General features: G+C 38.2%; 1 long non-coding RNA gene across 1 annotated transcript in view; it reads left to right on the plus strand.

The window, feature by feature from the left end:
* Positions 1 to 1899: 1899 nt before the first annotated feature.
* Positions 1900 to 18522, plus strand: part of LOC120307964 — a 121249-nt gene continuing 104626 nt past the window's right edge. Inside the window, exons 1-2 of the long non-coding RNA XR_005556711.1 lie at positions 1900 to 2176; positions 17219 to 17232. This is a non-coding gene — a long non-coding RNA (uncharacterized LOC120307964). The remainder of the gene's footprint in view (positions 2177 to 17218; positions 17233 to 18522) is intronic.

Here is an 18522-nt window from a genome sequence, read left to right on the forward strand (position 1 = left end):
AAAAAAAAAAAGCGGGAAGGGGAGCCGAAGGACCCTGCTGCTGTAGTCCCCCTTCTGTTTTCTGTTTTCTGCCTAACGTTAATTCAACGGAAAGGTCGAGAAGCCACAGCAGTTTTTAAAATCTGCCCCCGCCCTCCCTCCGCTCCCGCTTCTCAAATTCCTCCGGGGTAGAAGGTCCTTTCAATGAAATCCACCTGCGTGAAAGAGGCGGCGTTGCTATTTGTGAATGTACTGTCTCTGCACGTTACCTACGCTCCGTTGCATTGTATTTGTATGAATGGGGGTGACCCGTGCTTGCCCACATGTCCACGTGAGACATGAGAGAAGGGGCAGGAATTGTATATCTTTTGCTCTCGGGGTGTGTTTTCTACAAAGAAAATGAGGGGGGGGAGGGAGGGAGTGGGGGGGGGAGAAATCTGAACGCTCTCCTAAAATGCCCCTTTCCCCTCACTTCCTGCCCCCGACCCCCCGCCCAAGGCGAGACACCCCTCTCCAGCAGCTCCAAGGGCAGCTCCCTTCCTTGGCCCTGCGGTGGCGGGGGAGGGGGCGCTTCTGCCTCGGCTCCTGCGAGCATCCTTCAATGGCTGAGGCGAAGGCTAAAAACAGAAAGATGCAACACAAAAGATACCGCAGTCAGCTCTAGCAAGGGAGCTATTTTTAGATCAGAAAAGGAGGGGGAGGAGGGGGAGAGAGGTAGAGCGCGAGAAGGGGGGAGGGCTGGTCTGGGGCGTGCAATCTCGTTTCATTCTCTCTCCCCCCCCCGATTTCTATCAAGAGAATTTTTATGCAAGTTTATTCTTTTTTACTTCTATCTTTTTTTATCCCTTCGTCTCTCTCTCTCTCTCTCTCCCCCCTCCTTCTTGGGAAGGGGAGAATTGTGAGGAGGGGGGGAGGAAACACGGCCAAGCTAAGCTGAAGATTCTGGAGTTTTATAGCTCATTCCAGCTAGTGGCCTCTCTCTGCCAGTTGAATTAATTTGATACTATTTTTGAAAGTCAGTGTTTCTAAGGGAGACCTAATGACGCAATGACGTCAATGCAGGTCAATAGCACACACTGGAGGAACTGACTGTGCTACCGAGAGGGAAGAGCTGGGAGCCTTTTCCAATCCCCCCTCCCCCCCAAAAAAACGCGTTTTTGCACACACACACACACACACACACACACACACACACACACACACACACATGAAAAAGTCCTTTGCATAACACGTCCACCAATACGACCGTTCCAACACCCTCCTTTCCAAATTCTCCAGAAAATTTCCCCCATTATATATCTATATATATAAAAACGATGCGTGCTTTTTTCACGCACATGCACCTACAAATATATATACACATACATACACACACACACACAAATATATTTAGAAAAACTGCGATCGGACGCACTGCAGTGCAAAAAAAATCCACCCTTTTGCCTGTCAAAGTAGCTTTATTGACATAGGGAGAGAGAGAAAGAGGAGGGGGAGAGAGAGCGCACACACACATACACGTTGTGAATGCAACACACGCTCGACATTAGGAGCCTATAAATAGAGCTAGCGAAGGTGCGTGCATTGGCAATTTACTCCCCTAGTGGGGAGGGCGAAGAGGAGGGAGGGAGGGAGGGAGGGAGGGAGGGAGGACGGACGAGCGGGAGGCTTGTGAACGTGGGTGATGAGTTATTCTGCGCCGCTCAGTTATTCAGGAGGTGCCTGTATTGGTGGTGTGGGGCTGGGTGCGTGGGTGGGAGGGTGAGTGGGAGGGGGGTTTGCTTCTCTCTGTCTCCAAGTCAGGCAGAGAATGCGAACTGGGCTTTTAAAATGATTTTTCCTTTCCTCTCTTCTCCCCCCCCCCTTCCCCGCCACCCCCCCCTCTCTCTCCCCTTCCTGGAAGAGTTCAGACACACGCTACGCGACATTCGCACAGCCTTTTCCTAGGGTGCCCAGCATCAAATGCTGGAGTTGTATTTATGTAATCTCCCACCCACCCTTTTCCTCCCTTTGCAGTCCTCGCCAAAATTCCCTAGAAATCCAGCTCTAAGGCTCGTGCGGAGGAAGTTGATCGGGGCTCCCTGCCTTCCCTCCCCCCCCTTTTTTTTTTAAATTTTCTTTTGGTTTTCCGTTGTTTTGTGAACTAACCCCCCCCCCAGCCCCTTCGCCCCGAACACATAAGTGAAGAAGATGTTGCAAGGTAGGTTTCTGTGCACTGTCTCTTGTTTTGTGAATGTGCGTTGTGGGGGATTGTTGGTGGTTTTTTTTGGGTTTTGACAAAGTTTTCTGATTTCAGTGGCTGAATGCTTTTGTAAAGAGCAGAGTTCGCTGTTGCTGGCTGCCTTTGGAAAGCTGCAGGAAGCATTGGTCACCAAATCCTCCCTTTCAAGAAAGGAGGAAAAAGTTCTAGACTTTTGGGGGTATATTTTCAGGATATTTAAAGGGTTTTGCTAGGGCAGAAAAATGCAAAAGGTGGAAAATACATGCCCACTTTGCAAGTTAAAGACGATTGATCTTTGAACAACAAACTCCAAATTGGGGAATGGATGAATGTGTGTATATTAAGTTGTGCGTGTTGACTTTACTAATGTTGACTTTACTAATAGTTGTACTTTGGCACACATTGGAACTAAGACAAAACTTATTTGACTAAGGATCATGCATATGCAATGGCAGTTTGCTGATGAATCCTAGCACAGGTAAGCAAGAAAAAGGGATTGGTTTAGTGGTGGGATTTTTTTGTTTTGTTTTTTTGTTATAAAGAACTGTAGTCAGCCCAAGGACGGGCAGAAGATAAATGGGAAGAAATGAAGATTGGAATAATTTTCCTGTTATGGAAGATGAAGATGCTGCCACGGTTTTCAACCACCTGTAGAGGGAGATCTTTGTACACTAAAATTCACCCTCCCCTATAAATTGTGTCTGGAAGAAAAATGAAAGAGAATTTCCCATTCTAAACTTTACAAGGCAGCAAGAACATCATACAAATGCCAGATTTATGCTAATATAGCTGTCAATGGCCCTGGCTTTTGGGGATCTCTTTCATTTGAATGAGTCTAATGGAAACAGGAAATAGCCCTTCTCATCTTTTGACATACATTTATGAACATCTTCAGTGCTGGCTGTCTAGTAGAAGTCTACAGTATCAACAGGTGCTTTGCTCGAGAAGTTTCCTTTCTTAGTTCATTTGAAGGAGCTTTCACAATGGAGATAAACAGAATTGAGGAGCCCACTGCACTTCTGCTAGAATGTTTGGGGCGAGGTGGTCCATTAACCCTTGTTTACCCATGAAGAATTTGATTCAACTGACTGGAGAAACATTCTGGTCATCACAAGTGATATGTTCACAGCACACCATGTTTTGAGTGACCCCCAACTTTTCACAGTTGTGTCTACACTGAAAACTGCTTCATTAAAATGTGATCTGCTACAAATTTCTGATTCAGGGACAAGAGCTGAAGTGTAATAGAGGCAGGAGCACTAGCAAAGCTTAGTCATGGGTTGATACTTGAATAGTTGTAATAATGCCATTTGTTATCATAACATGGAATTAATGGACTTGGAATTCTATAGGTGGATGCCAAAGCACCAACAGCATTACCTATGGCGGTAAATGAATCATTGCAATGGAAATGTCTCAGTCATGATCTGATACGGAAGAATATTTCTAGTTTTGTCAAAGACTTTACATTCTCTATGAAGTCTTGCTGTCAGAGTCAATTACATAGTATTTTTAACTTGCCAGGACATGTGAGCATTTTTCCATTTTATAAGCCACCAAACACACTTTGGACTGCAATATTATATAGCTTACCAAGACAATCCTATGTCCATTTACTTTGGAAGAACACAAACTGAACTCAATGGGAAGTGAGAAGATGTGGATAGGGTTGTGCAATAGGTGTCCTTCAGCAGACACTGTACACACAGAAGTTCACCCATTTAATCAATCAGTTAAATGGAAGAAATAGCAAAGGTTAAGAAACAGTATCCTGATTCTAACAATTGGATCCACTATAGTTATGATTCAATGGTCTGCAATGTTATCTCTCTCTGTTTTCTGTCACTTAATGGATAATGATAAGGGCAGAGAACAAAACTTAATTTGTATCTTTTTTCTATTGCTATATAGTTGCATCAAATGAGTTCAATTATTAGCATAAAGCTTCTACTCAAGACAATCAAACCACAATTAGACTATTAAGACAATTGTCTCACATTTGAATCAGCTTGTATGTTTCTTTGGAATAAAGTTGAATGAAACACCAAAAGCGTAACATTTTTAGATCACTAAGTTCAAAGTGATAAATCTGCCTGGAACAGCTAACAGTTTATGAGTTTTCAAATGGTTTCAAATGTTATTCTAGAAATACTGATGCTTAAGTCCCATTTTCCTCAGATGGATATATGTACATCCTATTCTGCAGAATTAAAACCCTAGAAGAGTAACTGATTGAAGTTAGTTATCATGAAGTAACTTATTTTCAGTTACACGATAAAGACAAAACCAAAATTGGGTGATAAAACAAGTAATTTTTTCAATAAATGGTGGAAACATCTACCACTGTGGCATAAAAGTACCAAAATGGATGGCAGACAATCTGGCAATTAAAACTAGACTGAAAGTTCTTAAGTGGCAGAGTGTTGGAATTGCTGAACTATTACTGGGCATTTCATACACTTTAAGAAAAGAACTCAGTCAATTGCATCTAATGGAAGCCAATATTTGGATGTTCTATACAGGCTTTCTGGCATCATTTTACATTTCAAGAATGTGATTCTTGGTGCACAATATTTTCATTATATAGAAGTATAATAGCAGTCTTTTCATTTTACAGTGTAGTATATAATAAGAAGAGCATTATTTTTTTTAAAAAAAGAGCACAGTTTTATATCTGAGCCTTTAGACATAATAAATAAATCTGAAATAAATAGGTCTTGCAATACCAAGTAAATGATACAGTAAAATTTTAGTAAAGCCTAATATAATGTCCCCTTTATGGATTACTGCCTTGTCGTGGCGAAGGGGCTTGTGTAACTCAATGAAGCTATAAGCTATGCTGTGCAGAGCCACCCAAGACGGACAGGTCATAGCAGAGAGTTCTGACAAAATGTGATCCACTGGAGAAGGAAATGGCAAAGCACTCCAGTATCTTTGCCATGAAAACCCCATGGACAGTACTAAAAGGCAAAAAGATATGACACTGGAAGAAGATGGTAGAGGACAGGAAGACCTGGAGGAACGTTGTCCATGGGGTCGCGATGGGTCGGACACGACTTCGCAATTAACAACAACAACAATATAATGTCATGGCATTATTATGTTTTTATTGTTGGCACTAGAAGTATACTCTAAAAGTAAATAACTTAGACATACATTCTATTTCCCTGAACATATGTGCACACATACTAACAATTATTAAACTAAGAAAAGATCTTGTTTTCCAAATATTTCTGGATATAATGGATTGTTATTAATTTAGAAATAAAGGTGCTACATTATCAAGTTAGTTGTTAGAGGCCGTAACCAAGATAGATTTGAGTGTAGATTTTTTAAAATTCTAGGACCCATTCTGATATTTAAACCTGACTTCCAGATATTAAACAATATTCTAGAAGCTGGGTATTTCTAAAGATAGCCTTCTTCTGTCCTGCACTCTTAACAGTTTTGATTTGTCAGATCTATTTTCTTGAGAATTCAAGGAAAGCAGGTGGACATTTGCAAAAAGTCCATAAGAAAAGGCAAGATATGAATTAAATATAAACACTGTAGGCCATCTCTTCCATCTTCCTGATGCTGTAGTACAATAGCTGAGTATATGATCTCTACAGCTATATAACATGAAAAGAAACTTGAACTGTGTATATATATGGTCACTGAACACACTTGAGTATAATAAAATGGCCCTGTCCTATTAGCCAGGTTACTTATAAGTATTTGTCACATTTTGCAAGACCTTGTTGTGTCTTAGGAAGAGTAGAAGCATAAGCACATGTCCTACCTTGCTGAGAAAGACTGGTGTGACATAGAAATGTTGCATGCTTATAGTGACTTCCTTTTGTGTCTAATAAATGGATCAAGGAATGCCTTCTGAGCCACACTGAACTGTTCACTACAGTTTTGCGTGTGCCACTATTAAAAGCTGAATTTTAGAATTCAGTTTACATCCGATCTTAGATGTTATGGTGACTTCAGACTTTTTCATTGTAGTAAAATACAAAAAAACTCAACTTTTTGCTTTACATTTCACAACATTTGAAACCATTTCTGTATTAATAAAACCATTCTAATCATCAAAACTTAAAGTTTCATTTTTTTTTCAGTTTCAAGCAAAAATGTCGAGAAGTGAGTTCCAAATGCAAACATAACAAGATAGTTTCTCCATCTCTGCTAATTAGATATTGCTAATCAAAGAGAGAACCAACTTAGAACTACAGAGAAATTTCCTGACAGTTAGAACAATTAATCAGTGGAATGACTTCCCTCCAGAAGCTGCAACTGCTCCGGCACTGGAGGTCTTAAAGAGGAGATTGGACAACAATTAAGCAAAGTTTCCTGCTTAAGCAGAAGTTGAACCAGAAGACCTCCAAGATCCCTTCCATCTCTGTTATTCTGCTATTCAGCAGTTATTAAAAGTACTGATACTGGCTAATGCAAAAGTGGTCAAGGATAGTGTTAGGATGCACATCTTTATAGAATGCATGCTAGAATTCTGCAGCACAGATTTACTTATATTAGCTCTCATTATGGTTGAAGATGCTGGTTCATATGCCAATTTAGACCACAGGTAGGGGGGGCTTGGGGGTGCACATGCGCACAGCTTCAGTGTTTAACTTGAATTGTCTGTACAAGTCCTTGCAATTTTCTTGACAAGTTTTTCAGAAGTGGTTTGTCATTGTCTCCTTTCTAGGGCTGAGAGAAATTGATTGAGCCAAAATCACCCAGCTGGCTTTATGTCTTAATGCAGGACTGGAGCTCACTGTCTCCCATTTTTAGCTTGATGCCTTAACCAGTACATCAAACTGGCTTTCTTAGATTAAGATTATTGTCACGTAGAAATTTCAAGCCTTCAACCAAAGATTTTATTGAAACTTACCCACAGATTCCATGGATTAGCACTTTCATGGGGGCTCACAAGCTTTGGTAGAAGTAAACTGTATACTCTATACAGTATTAGATATCTGATTGTACTATAAGTAGGACAATACTTATCAACTGGCAAATAGCTGTGGTACTTTCTGAGCAATCGGAAGCAATTTTATTATTTAATTAAATGTATATTATGTCTTTATATATTGTGTATGCCCAAGCACTAACAGTTGCCTACCAAATATAAAAATAAATAACAAAACAAAAATACCCAACAATTAAAACACAATATATAAAATCATAGGTGGATGTATAAGCCATAGTAAATTAAAGCCAGTAATGAAGTTCAATCTAAATATATCTTATTGAAGTGTAAATCAAGGATTAATATTTAGCTCCTTGACTAGAAATAATAATAAATGTTTTTTTCTATTGCTGCCAACAGTAAGTATGTAGGTATTTTGTTTTGACATTTTAGTCCTGTTATTACACTTTTGTTGAAAGTCAATGCACAATAAATCTAAACAAAAACGATAATGAATAAACTTAGAAAATATACTAAAGCATTGAAAAAATAAACCAAGTAAAAATAACAGTAATTTACAAGTATTGTTAAACAACTGGGTTTTAATTAAAGTCTGTCAAGAGAATGGAAGAGATCAGCAATTATCAATCTCGATGCAAATGCTTGTTTGGGGAAAAAATGTAGCCTTTGAATTTCTTTAAAAATAAAGTCTGCTGAAGGAGGGGTGAAACTGATTTCCGGCCATTTCATGTTATGTTACTGTAATTAGAAATTTTCTATAAGAATTGGGGAAAATTCCATATCTGTTCAATATATGCAATATTTCAAAAAGATTAGATTTTGTGTGTACAAATGTATGATGAATGTATGACTGAGCAAAACACTTTCAGAGTAAGGGTTGATTTACTCTTGTTTGGATAGTGGTCTATTTATTTTAAAAATAATCTTCAATGATCCATTATCCAAAGACACAACTTTAGTCCAACCATTTATCTTTTTTTCCCCTCAAAGTGCCATAAATTAGTAGTCCATCTAGGTCAAGCTATATCTACAAAACAGCCATGGCTTTTCTTGACCTATAGTCAGAAGGCAGGATGGCACTTTGTTTACAGGCTGTTTGATTTCACTCCTTTTGAGCTGAAAATTACCTACATGGTGCACGTTGCAGAGGTAAAATGTTTGTAACAGAGAAAAGCTGCATTTTGAGGACACGGATTTGCTATTATTATTATCATGTTGAAGAAGCCCCAAATAAACTTCTGAGGAACCTTAGAGAACCTCATTATACAGTCTCAGAACCTTCATTGTAAAGTTTCTAATGAATTTTGAAATGTTCAGAAGCCGTGTTTATACATCTAAGACCATTTTAGTCAATATACTTCACATTCTTCACACCACGCTGCTCTCATGATGAGTCATATTCCTTCACTTTCGTAACTTGGAAATTAATAACACTGAGTTTAATAGAACATACTTCCCAGAATATTGGCTAGCATAACATTCTATAGAAATACTTGTTTCTGAAAATAGATGAAAAATAATGGACAACATAGTAACTGTATAAACTACAAAGGTATTACCATAATAAAATCTAAACAAATGTATTGAAAGGCAGTCGTGGTGCAAAAAATATATATGTTTTCCTTAGAAAAAAAATAATTAAAAAAAAACCCCTTGTGTAGACCAGGGTAGTTGAATTGTTCCTTTTTTGTGAGTTTTCAATCTCATTCCATTTCTCCTCTGATTCTTCTTCATTTCAAATATTTTTGTAGTATGGTCAGTTTCCAAGAAATAACAATTTTGCAAATGCATCACTTGCTGCTTAAATGTCAGTACGTAAGAAAGTCTTATCTGACCAACATCCCATTTTTTATAGTAGCCGGTCAGCTGCACGAAGTCTACACAAGGACAAATCCCCAAATCACCTTCTTCTTTTGATGAATAGAAATGCACTCTTAACATTGACCCCACTTTTATTTCCTAAATAAAAAAAATCATCATATATCTTAAATCCCACTCCGGAGTCTTGGAAGTAAAATGTATTATTGGTCTGGCTGAACTATGTTCTGCTGAGGGTGCTTAGGATCAAAGTGCTAGGTTAGCAAAATAGAGTAGGCTATCTGCTGGTAAGGAAAATTCACTGATACTATGTCTAAAACTGAGATAGATCACCCTGACTTTCTGTTTTGTGAGGAAGAAAGTGGTCTTAATGTTGTAATGTTCACATGCATAGTATATCACTACTGCTGAACAAATCATATGCAAATAGTTCTCAACTTACAACAGTTCATTTAGTGACATTTTGAAGTTACAACAGCACTGAAAAAAGTGATTTGTGACCATTTTTCACACTTACAACCATTGCAGCATCCCCATGATCATGTGATCAAAATTCAGGCACTTGGAAACTGACTCGCATTTATGACGGTTGCAGTATCACGAGGTCATGTGATGACCTTTTGTGATCTTCTGACAAGCAAAGTCAATGGGGAAGCCAGATTCGCTTTACAACCTTGTTACTAACTTAGCAACTGCAGTGATTCAATACAATTAACAACTGTGGCAAGAAAGATTGCAAAATGGAGCAAAACTCATGTAGCTTTCTCACTTAGCAGCATAAATTTTCAGCTCAATTATGATCATAAGTCAGTAAGTAAGGACTATCTATATATTAGCAATTAACATTTAGAATCCAATGAGCTCTAAACATTTTAAGTTGTTTTTCCATCATCTACTGACAAAAAAAAAATCAAGTTTTAGTCAACTAACTGAACCCACTTAGCTTTGATGTTATGTGTCTATTTCTACAAATCTTCTGGTTAATGATTAGAAATATTTGCCTATGTTGGAAATATCAACTCATACCTTATTCTGCGAACTGTGAAAAAAAATGCATTGCAGAATGAGCATTTCTAAGGTGGTTAAGCCAGATTTCATTCTCTCTGTGCATTTCTCCTTTCACTCTTCAGAATCTCCTTTAATGAACTTCCACCATTCTTTCATTCTTGTCTTCTTGTCATTTCTCTTTCCTTTTTTCTCTGATTACTATAATGTTCTTTAATCTGACAGAGTGATGGGAGTTCAAGTCCAAAATACCTGAAAGACCAGTAAGTTGGGGAAGGAGCTTATGTCATCTCCTTCCTGAAGACAAAATGAATACCTATTCTTCACTCTGTTATTTCCTGATCTTAAATATTTTGTGTAACCCGTTTGATTGCTTATTTAATTATTGCTCTCTTTCAGTGATATTTTCATATTTCCTTAGTCAGAGTCAATGGATGTTTTCAGTTAACTATTGCCTTAATTTTATTGCTCCAAAGATTCCACAAGTCTACAATCCTTTTCCTTTATATACTCACATCATTTATTATTTTCTCAAAAACGACCTAAATACTTACACAGAACTTTTTGTCTGTCAATTATCACTGATAATTATGCCTAATATAAATTAAAAAAACAAAGTAAATTTACTAATAAAATGTTAGAAACATAAGGAGTTTTTTAGTAAAAAAAATCTTATGGATCTTATGAAAGAATATGCTCTCTTTGTAATTTTATTATGTTGATAATATAATTCCAATCACTCTTTATTTCCATGCAACTTCATTAAAGGCTTAGAATTAGATAAATTGAGCCTCAGTTTACCGGAGTTCAGCCAGAAGTGGTTGATCTAAATGTCAGAAAAACGTCTTAATGAAACAAAGACATCATTAATCTATATAAAATGTCTCTCAACACTGAATGAAAATTATAATTCTTCTATACTGGAATAGAAGATCAATTTCCCTTGAAATCAGTAGTTGGATTGCTTGTCCTCTTACCCATTATTGTTTCTATATACAGCAATGGCTCTCTAAAATCTTAGTTCCCTCAAGCTCTACTACTTTTAACAGTAAAGTTAGTCAGAGTTGGATTTTGTATTGTGCACATTCAAAACGTGTGTGGAACCAGTGAGCCTTATGAACCCAAGATCTCTTGTCACATATTTTTAATGTAAGTATAATAAAAGTGAAATGAATACAGCGTACTAGAACTTTATATGAGTTTGCAGTTGCAATTTAAATTAATATTTTTTTTAATGAAATACAAGTCTTCTTTCTATGTGCAATGTGTAATGTGCAAAGACATTCATGTCAAGGACTGACCCATTTTCTTGGTCAGAAGGCTTCAAACTGCAGAACAAACTAACATCTATATGCATTAATGGTAACCATATCAGCTTTAGGCTAGTAGGCCCATGAATGTTCTTTACTCAGTTTTAACACATGCTCATGTGTTAAACGCATGTGAGTTTTCAAATTCACAGGCTAGATGCCCTAATACCTTTAATGGCAAAAACTGTGGGTTTTTTTTTAATGATAGCTATTTATACTTGAAGAAATCACTTTCTCAGCTGGAATTGCTGGTGGTAACTTCTTTTGACCAAAGTAAATGTAAGTAACAGAAGGGCATAATACAAACTCTTGGTTATCCACAGTGCTTTTTTTGTAAAAAAAACAAAGTGCCAGAACTCACACATGTCATACAATCCGCCTTGCCTACCCTACAAGGTTCATTCTGGGCGTTCTATGACAAAAAAAAGCCCTGATTGAATCCATAACTGTTAGCTGCATTATATCAAAACTAGCTTCTTAAGATTACAAACAACAAATCAATAGTCTATGTTTATATTAAATGGTGGGAAATAAATAGTGACAACTTTGGAATTATTCAGATGAAAAATGATTTGAAATTATTTTAAATAAACATCTCAGTGTTAAATATTGCTAGATTAAAAAAAACCATTCAGAATGGGCTAAATATGCTACTACCAATGGGGAAAAAAAGACACGTGATAGAATGAAACTGAAATTTTATTGATCTGTTTGCTTATTTGTAAGATGAGTAAATTATATCGCTCCAGAGGCTCTGGAAGCATATAAAGTCAAAGTACAATGCATGAAAACACAGATATTAGGGATAGCACATGCTGTACTTCTCCATCGTATTGTAGCACTTCTGTTAACTGACAGCAATAGATGCATAACCATTCTGTGTGAAATACATCAAAAAGACAGACCTCTTTGATCTGCGAGGAGTCTTTGAGATTGGTTTGATTGTAATAAGACTCCTCCTTCTTTTCCTTTCTCTTGAAGTGCTTTATTTTTCATAATTTTTCCCAACACTGATAGTGTTGTTCATAGTGTTTGAGCCTATTTTTTTTTATTAAACATGTTCTTTAAAGGCATCATAGAATTAGTATTGATGTGGAATTCTTCCTTCCTTCCTTCCTTCCTTCCTTCCTTCCTTCCTTCCTTCCTTCCTTCCTTCCTTCCTTCCTTCCTTTCTTTCTTTCTTTCTTTCTTTCTTTCTTTCTTTCTTTCTACAAATAGGCCGAGTAGAAAAGCCTGTGCCCTACTCTTTATATTCTGGATAGTTTTTATAATACAGGTAGTCCTCAACTTATGACCACAACTGAACCCAAGATTTATGTTGCTAAGTGAGAAATTTGTTCAGTGAGTTTTGGCTCATTTTACAACTTTTCCCACCAGATTTGTTAAGTGAATCACTGCAGTTCTTAAATTAGTCACATGGTTGTTAAGTAAATCTGGCTTAAATTCTGGCTTGTCAGAAGGTTGCAAAAGGGGATCACATGACTCTGGGACACTGCAACTGTCATAAATATGAGTCAATTGTCAAATATCTGAATGTAAATCACATGACCCTGAAATGCTGCAATGATCATAACTGCAAAAAATGGTCATAAGTCATTTTTTTCAGTGCTGCTGTAACTTCGAACAGTCACTAAATAAACTATTGTAAGTCAAGGACTACCTGTACACTTACCCACTTGAGTAAGGTTGGCCATGCTCCTCAAGTTTGAGAATAAGTGAGAGTTTCTTGGTTTTGTTATTTCCTTGTCATCATAGAAATAGTTTTATTTATTTTATTTTATGCCTTCAGTCTTAGTTCTTTGGAAAGCAAAGAATCTTGATAAACATAACATGCTGAGCTGCAAATAAAATCTCATTTTGCTTCTGGAACAAGTTATTCTTTGCACTTTGTATTTTCAAAGGTGAGGTATAATATCATACTGTTCAACTACAATAGAGATAATGTTACTATTTATAAGTCTCTCAGATGTTTATTGTAAAACATAAACTCAAAATTAACATTGGACATATTACAAAACATGTAAAGATCCAACAAAGTCAATGAAATAATTAAAAGCTTTCCGAAAAAGATGCACTTCACTGGCTTTTCAAAACCCAATAAAGATGTGAAGTCTTTCAATTCAATAAGGACTGTATTACAAAAAAACAAAAACAAAAAATTGAGGCAGTTACTGAAAAGACTCCAGTATGAGTCATCACGAGATAAGCCCCCAGAAGTTAAATGCTCCTCACCAAAGATCTCAGTGAGTAGGATGGAGGTTTTCTCAAATAGCTTCAGCTTCCAACACCGAGGACTTTACTAACCTTACCTTGTTGCTGGAAAGAAAACATGAACCCATTTCAGGGTTCTAATCTCCCAAAGAGCATTAAATGTATAAGAGTGGTGTTATGCTTGATAGCAGATCTGTTTCTTAAATTGTATAGAAGTACTCTCTGGTCAGATCAGATCATTTTAAAACTGGACTACCTGAACTGCAATTTATCTTTCACTCTACAGTTTAATTGGTTAACAGGTATAAATGTTTGTAATCCTATGTATTATTGCCTTTTTTAAATAATCCCAGTAGAATCAGGATAAATTAAAACCATAGGATTTACTTACATCAGCTTTCCACGATATTGCCTGCATGGTTTCTTCATGAATTGGAATAACAGAAGGATGAATTAGTCACCTGGATGCTAAACATTTGGTTAGAAGGAAGAAGGCCTAGCCATATGTTCCTATACTATAGCTTGGTAATTCTTTTAATCCAAGAAATTGGTGTGAAATCTTACAGTCCTTTTTAAATTGTTTGCTTAAGAAGTCTGAGGAAAAATAAATGTTTTGCAAAATTTCCCTCACCATTATTTGCAAGATGATAAATACTTCATTACAAAAGTGCTTTAAGAGAGAGAGAAAGAGAGAGAGAGCGAGAGAGCTAGCTTACTTTCTGAAGTAGTCTGTCCCAAAAAAATTCTATACACCAATTTTGGTGAACTTGTTTTCAATTTAATGGATTTTGGGGGGGGGGGGGGGAAGCTTGCATTACTTTAACTGATGTATGCTACTTTCCCAGAGAGAAGGTCTCTCTCTATATGAGAGAAATAGAGAAATAAGAGAGATTCTGAATGAGGCATGTAAGGAGATGCTATGTCACTGCATCTCATCACAGCTGCAGAAACATAAAGACCGTAGCTGGATTATGTTTTTAAAGCCAAATAAAAGCCCTTCTTGTAATATTTATCTAGGTGCATATGGATATCCTAACATTTCTGTGGCATCAGGTAATGTTAGTATCTCTTATTTTAATCATTGTGTGTCTAGTAGGAAAAAAAACTGTACTGAAAAAAGTTAATAATAACTGGCATCATTAATAAAGTGTGTTTGCCCAGGGAATTTAGATTACAGATAGCTTTCTACATCTTGTCTGCACGTTTAGTTTCTTTCATTCATGTAGACAAGGCGTGAAGTGAGTTCTTGGAAAAGAGAGCCCTTTGGTGCATGATTCACAACATATAATTTTCATTTTGATCCACAGATCTTTGTTTCTCTTCAGTGCATGTGTTTTTTTCCCCCTAATAGTATATCCTACATTTTTCATTTTTACCTGGAATCCATTTACTACCCCTTTGCCAAGATCCTTAAAAATAGCATCAACTAAATCTTTGCACACTTCCTTGAAGTTGTTTATAATTTTTGGGGAAAAGACGACGGAGACAGAAGCCTATTTTTCAGTAAAGATTCTGATTAATACTCATGAGGATATAGAGTGCTTTTCTCTTTCCACCCACACCTATCTTTCAACCTCAGTGTTTGTTTTTCCTGTCAGTGTTTGTAATATACCTGGGTCTTTGCAGGTATATTTCTTTTAATAGAGTTGAGGGGAAGGAGTTTGTATGTGGAGGAAATATCCAATTTGCCAAATAAACTATATATTTTTTTCAATAACATCATATCTTTTGGAGTAATTGACGTTGAATTGATAGGTGAAGAGTGGTCCTCTGGATTGGTGTTTTGGGTTTCACCTTGGGGGTACAAATTTACAGCTGTTACAATTTTTAATTGCAATCTCTCTCTCTCTCTCTCTCTCTCTCTCTCTCTCTCTCTCTCTCTCTCTCTCTCTCTCTCTGCCTTTCTCCATCTCCTCCCCCTCCTCTCTAATCTGGATCATTGCTCTCTGTAGCTGATTCCGTGGGAGACCAAGCAGAGTGCGTGGGTGCAGAATATAGAAAGCCAGAGCCATAGAATTTGTTCTTTGCGTCACTCTAGGAGACAGGGCTGGTTGCCTGCAAATATACAGAATTAATCTCTGCTTTATCAATATATGGGTTTTGCCACTGTAGAGACATAAAAATATGAAGTTGTGTGCAGTACAAGTGGCTCTATGGGTAAAAGGAAGAGATGTTGAACACTATTTTTCTCCAGATTTTTCAGAGTGTGTGGGTGAGAATAAGGGGGGTGTATTAAAAAGCATCCACCACACCCTCTGCCTTTACTTGATAAATATGCACTACCTTAAATGTTATATCTCCCCCCCCCCATTCTTCACCTTACAGCACATGGGAATAAAAAAAGGTGGGAACACATAAAATTCCTACAGAGTGCATGTATAGGGTGTATAATAATCATAATATCCCCATCAAGTCATTTCTACCAAGAATATGTGTTTTAAATACACGCAGTTCCCCACGCAGCTTTTCAGCAACACCTTTGTCTCTCCATTTCTTCCAATAGCCTCCCTCCCTCCCATTGTGCATTATGCTGATGTTCTTTTTTTAAAAAAAACAAAACAGCGATTTAATTGCAGGAACGGTGCAAGGGTAGAAGTAGATGCAACCCTTAAAACCGTGGCTTTTGCTAATTAACTCTTTTCCCTCGATCTCAATTGCTTCTCCGCAAGCACAAAGCTCCAAGCATACACCTCTTTTATGATGAACTGGAGCCTCTGAAGAGGAGAATCTGAACGTGACGTCAATAGCTGATAACTGACGCAGCCTTGGAAAGGAGTTTCAGGCTGCCTTCTTGCAGGCTGAAAGCCTTAATGGTTCTATTTTTCCCCTCGTCTCTTTTCCTAGTGATTTACTAGAACGCAGTCGTGTGTGTGTATATATATATATATATATACACACACACATTCACGTTTTTTTAAAGTGTATGTGTGAGAGTGTATATTTATAGAGTCTTTATTCGCAGACAAAGGATTTTTTTTTTTAAAAAATGGGGTGGGGAATGAAGGTTAAAAACAACCTTTTTTTGTGCTGAATATAATTCCTTCTGTGCAAGATCTCTCTCTTGTTTTCCCTCTCAGACAAGCAAGCAAGCTTGCTTAAAAGCCACATCTGTGCACGGTGGTAAAGTAGTGCATGGCTGTTATGTGCGTGTTGCTATTGTTGCTGTTGTTATTATTACTGTTAGAATCTACTTTATAAAGACAATGAATGCAAGAGAGACACTACAATGCAAGGCAACAGGCAGAGTCACTCTTAATAGAACTGTGAAAGGAGGGTGGGAGGTTGAGCAGTAGGACAATATGGAAAGCGATCAATATCGCCCCTCTAAATTCTCTGCAATGTTGCACTTAAGACAACTCTTAACGGCGAAAGAGAAAGAAACTGAACTGGGGAAGGGGGAGCAGGTGGAAGATTTAATGCACATTTGATGTTTTGGACATAACGTTCGAGCGAAATGCCTTTGTGTGGATTTTTTCTCTCTCCCCAGCACTTGCTAAAAATAGCACCAGGGTTTTGATCGCGTTCCAGAAATAGACAGAGAGTTGCACTTGTATATAAACGCCAGCGCGGGTGGAAGAATACCTGGACATCACCGCAGTATATTTTGCCTAACAACTATCTGGAAATTAACTGTTGAATTTTTTCCCCTTCCTCTGTCTGTCTGTCTGTTTTCTCTCCCCACCCACCCACCCCAATCACCACCACGACTTTTCCTCCACTCCCCTATCCTCCAACTCTCTTCCCCTCCCATCCCTATCAAAGGAGTTCCCGTTTAGGTAAGTAGTAATATTTCTTGTGCATGCGGCGGAGAATGTGTCTGTGAATCTTGAGTGTACTGTATGCATGCTTCGATTTATTTCGTGTCTCTATTTTTATACCGGAGCAGGGTGGAGGAAGAGGGAGGGAAGATCCTACTTGTCTGTTTAACGAATTTGGTGCATGCACGGAGCCCCAGACACAGGGAATTCTTGCAGAAAGGGGAATCACCCTGTCGGTAAATCTCTGAATCAATAGCAAACTGCAACTCTCTCGATCCCTCTCTGTCGGCGCTATAGAGTCCCTCTTTCTCTTTCGACCTCTACTCGCTGCTCTTCCCCCAACACCCTCCCTCCCCGTTTTCAGAAAGATGGCTTAGACGCAATCTAACGGTAGGATTTCTCTTAGCTTGAGAGAGAATTAGCAAGAGAGAGAAAAGGACAAGCGGACAGGAGAATTTTCGGTCTAATCTGCACTAAGACGAAAGGGGTTGGTTTGCTGCGTCTCATTCTCAGAAAGCTAACGGGCATTTTCCGCCTGGAGCTGTCCACGGCTCCGGGTACTGAAAGAGCGAGCAGCCCGCTTTAACTTTCGTTCCCCAGGCGACTGACCTCTTCGCAGTGCAATCGCTAGCGGACCCTTTTTTGCTCGTCGGCAAGAAGAGCCGTTTATACAAATGGCGGTGGGGCCAAGGAGCAGAAAGTGTCCAGAACTCTCCCAGATTGTGACTTACGTGCCAAGAGCTTCCTTTTCTAACCGAGGGTTTTGTATCAGGTGCGTAAAAGCACAGTTCTGGTTTGACTTGCCTATCCTTTTCCCGCCTGTGCATTTGAAAGAGCCGACACCTGATGATGGTGCTTCTCAAAGAAGAGTCTATAGGTTGTTTCACTTGGACTCACCCCTTCTCCTCCCACCTCGTTTCACCCCTCCCAAATGCCCACATCTTCTGCCTATCCTCGAGGGTATGCCTTTGTTGTTCTTGCCCTTTCTTCACCCCTCTTAGAGACTTCCTCACCAAATGAGTTGGTGGAAGAATGGGAAGTGGAGACAAAGCAATGCTGAGAATTTATCGTAATGTGTACATTCAGCAGATACAGGATACAAAGCCCAGTCATTCCCGGGTATCTTCTTAAAGCCAAGAATGTTATTTTTAGATAGTGACCATACTATCACAGAAGCATTTCTGGTTAGCAGAAGCCCCACCATCAGAAGAATCTGCAACATAGGTTCACCCCAGTGTTCACATTTATAAATCCATTTGGTCATTTAACTCAATATTTGACAAGAAAGGGAGGGAGGAGGTGAGTGTG

The sequence above is a fragment of the Crotalus tigris genome, unplaced genomic scaffold, assembly GCF_016545835.1.
Source record: "Crotalus tigris isolate CLP2741 ecotype Arizona unplaced genomic scaffold, ASM1654583v1 scf7180000017841.2860490, whole genome shotgun sequence".
In the NCBI taxonomy this organism is placed as follows: Eukaryota; Metazoa; Chordata; class Lepidosauria; order Squamata; family Viperidae; genus Crotalus; species Crotalus tigris.